Below are 3,458 nucleotides of genomic sequence, written 5' to 3' on the forward strand. Positions count from 1 at the left end.
TTTTTTTGTAATGTAATTGGAACATTATACAGATATTTTTATTGTATATTAGGTAACATGAAGAATAAAATGACTCATAACATAAGAGAATAAATAACATAAAAATACAATTGGAAGGAACATAAGACTAAGTACGTGTTATTTACACTCATTTCACATATAGTTCTCAAATTTTTAGTATTCTCTTATTTGGAACTATAGAGTCAAAAGAAATCATATGCCATGTAAGTATTAGTTCGAACCTAAGAAGTCAATTTTCATGGTAGTATTTATTTGTGGGGAAAAGAAAACATTACTATGTGTCTAGGTGGACATGATTTAACAATATCTCTATATTATACAAAATAAACATTGCTTATTTGCAGGCGCTTTAATCCACTGAGCTATTTGGCCTGCCCTATCTTTTTAAATTTTTCTCTTTTTTAAAAAAAATTTATTTATTTATGTGTGTGTGTGTGTGGCCAGCTCAGCCCACCAGGGGGCAGGGTGGCTGGCATGTGGTGCTGGGGGATTGAACCGCAGTCCATGTGCTTTGCTAAGCTTGTTCTAAGTAGGTGCTTTAGACCACTGAGCCATCTCACCAGCCCTCTCTTTTTTATATATTGAGATTCTTCTATAAGATAAATTATGCAGTATTTAAACCTGGGGGGCTCTTATCTCACTTAATATTATGGTCTCAGATGCATTAATGTCTTCTTCTTTTTTTTTTTTTTTGGCAGAACTGGGGATTGAACTCAGATCCTTGCATTTGCAAGTCAAGCGCTTATCCTACCGGGAAATGTCTTCTAATGAGTTGTTTATATTTTCTTATGGACACTATTTTTCTGTGGTGTGTAAATGCCAAAATTTCTTTATTCATTCACCTGTTGTATAGACACATAGGCAGCTTCCAAGTTTGAGACCTATCTAGAAAATGTAGTTTCTTGTGTGGTTTTCATATTGATCCCTTACTTTGTCTTCAGGTACAGGAATCTTCCTGTCTGCATGGTACTTAAGACACTCTCTTACTTTCAAGTCTCCAAAAGGTTGTGCTTTACCTGTATTTGTCCTGTCTGCTTTTTCTGTGCTCTCTTCAACATTCTCTTCATTGGCTGGTCATATTCAATAGTCAGTGCTTTCCAGAACTAATGATGAAAAAGCGTGGTTTTTCAACCAGGAGTGATACTACCTGAGAAAAGAATTCTGAGTACAGAAAGATTGTGCAAAGCCTCCTCTTCATGAAAACTGAGAGAACATGAATGGGAACCTGAAACAGTCACATCACATAATAAAAAGCTGAGTTATCAAGCTCAGTAAGAGTTATCACTCATATAGTTACTACAAAATCAAACACTCTAATGATAATACCAAATTAAAATGTTTTTACAGGAACAAATAATGTTATGGGGAAATCACACACTTATATTGTGTTTGTTCCACAAATTATTTCAATTTGTTGCATATCCTTAAATAATGTGAATATATTTATTACATAGAAGTTACAATATAGAGTTGTGAAACAGAAAATACTGCATGCTTAGTTTAGAATACTTTCCTGGCCTTTTGCACTATAAAAGAAACTTATAGAATTCCACAAAAGCACAATATGTGTTGGAAAATGTTGTTTCATGGACAAGAAAACGCTGTTCAGTGGAAGCATGCATCTCCAACCAAGTGATATTTGGAACACTACTCCAAAATCCATTGGAGAGATGAAACATTGACCTTAGGAATTTCGGTGTCAGCCTTAGTGGAATTTGTATTGTGCCTCCTCTGGTTTTATTTAAGAATCTAGTAGTTCCCTTTTTACCAAAAGTATAATAAAGTGTTCAGACAAAAAATGGATTTTACATCTGTCAATATCAAATTTGGAGAAAATTGTTGCTATCCTGTGTTTATAATCCATGGTATATGTGTCTATTTCTTATTGTTTCAGTTGCTTTGTGGAATATTTATTACTGTGGGATATTTAATGAACATTTTTTCTATATTCTTTGCAAACCAGTAATTTTACAATAAGTGGTATGATGCAAGTATGTCTGAAAACATTTCTGGTTGATCTGTGAGCTAGGAAGACAGGTAACAAGTCCCCAGTTTAAAACCCGGTTTTAGATGAGTTAGAAGCATTGGGAGTCAATTAAATTGGAAAAAGTCGAAGTATGCATTTTTCTTTCTATATGTTATAAAATTCATTCTTTTTAGAGAGCTTAGAACATTAAAACATGTTTACAGAAGAAATGCCATTTGACACTCTAATGAGAAATTTCTTAAAACAGTTACGTTTGACTTTCACGTGGTCATCCAATCCTTATTTTAGTGTTCAAGATTGGAGGGTGAGGCCATGGATTCCTCTCCATCCACAGCACCTAGTTCTGTACTATAAGATTCTCGAGAATCTCTGCAAAGCCAGTTGGCAGTAGAGCCACATCCTCTTGTGATGTTGGACACACCATCATCTCCTCAAATCCAGAACTATTTTGTATGTGATCTTGCATTAACACTGTATAGATACTTTTCAAAAAAGTGGCATATGTTTTCAATGCATAACAGTAATTTTGCACTTAGAACATTGGTATATATATATGTCTAACACCTTTATCAATTTTATTTCTATTCTCTCTTCTTCCATAAATCCCTTTCCACTGAGTCTCCTTCACTTTGTATAATGTTTATCCCTCCCCCTTTAAAATTTTTTTATCCCTCCCCTTTTTTACCATCTCTTTTTTAGTTTGAGTAGAATTAAATGCAAATTTTAGAAAAATCTTTCATTTTTTTACTTTAGGCTTTCGTTGTCTAAGTCGACTATCAAAATATTATGCATAAAATGTTTCCCAGTGCAGCACTGTTTGGCGCTTTCCTGATATCTCAGGTTTGTGTTGGCGTCATGGGGAACACTTCACTGTTTGTGGCACTTATGTATGCTTTCATAACTCAACCTAACCTTGTGAGATCCATAGATTTTATTATGATTCATCTTGCAGCTGTGAATAATTTGACTATCATACTCTCACTGATACCATATATCAAGGCATCCTTTGGAGCAAAACAGTTTTTGGATGATATTGGTTGTAAGGTAATTTTGTACACATACAGAGCTTCCCGGGGCGTTTCCATCTGCTCAACTTCACTTGTGAGTACATTTCAAGCCATCACTATCAGCCCCATGAATTCAAAATGGGCACAGCTTAAGTCTAAACTCTCTGCAACAATTGTGCCTTCTTTGCTTATCTTCTGGATCATCAACTTGCTTATTTATATCCGTATTATTGAGGGTGTAAGGGCAATTGGGAATGTTTCTCTTGTTGGTCATGGGTATTCTCATGTGTACTGCCAAACTGCAAGGATGCCAACCAATGATACATGGTCATATGTAAGCATCGTATTGGCCTGTGATCTTGTGTTTTTGGTGCTCATGCTGTGCACCAGTATCTACATGGTGCATCTCCTCTACAGGCACCACAGGAGAGCCAAGTATGTTC

This window comes from Octodon degus, unplaced genomic scaffold (genome assembly GCF_000260255.1).
Source record: "Octodon degus isolate 3935 unplaced genomic scaffold, OctDeg1.0 scaffold00268, whole genome shotgun sequence".
NCBI classification, from domain to species: Eukaryota; Metazoa; Chordata; class Mammalia; order Rodentia; family Octodontidae; genus Octodon; species Octodon degus.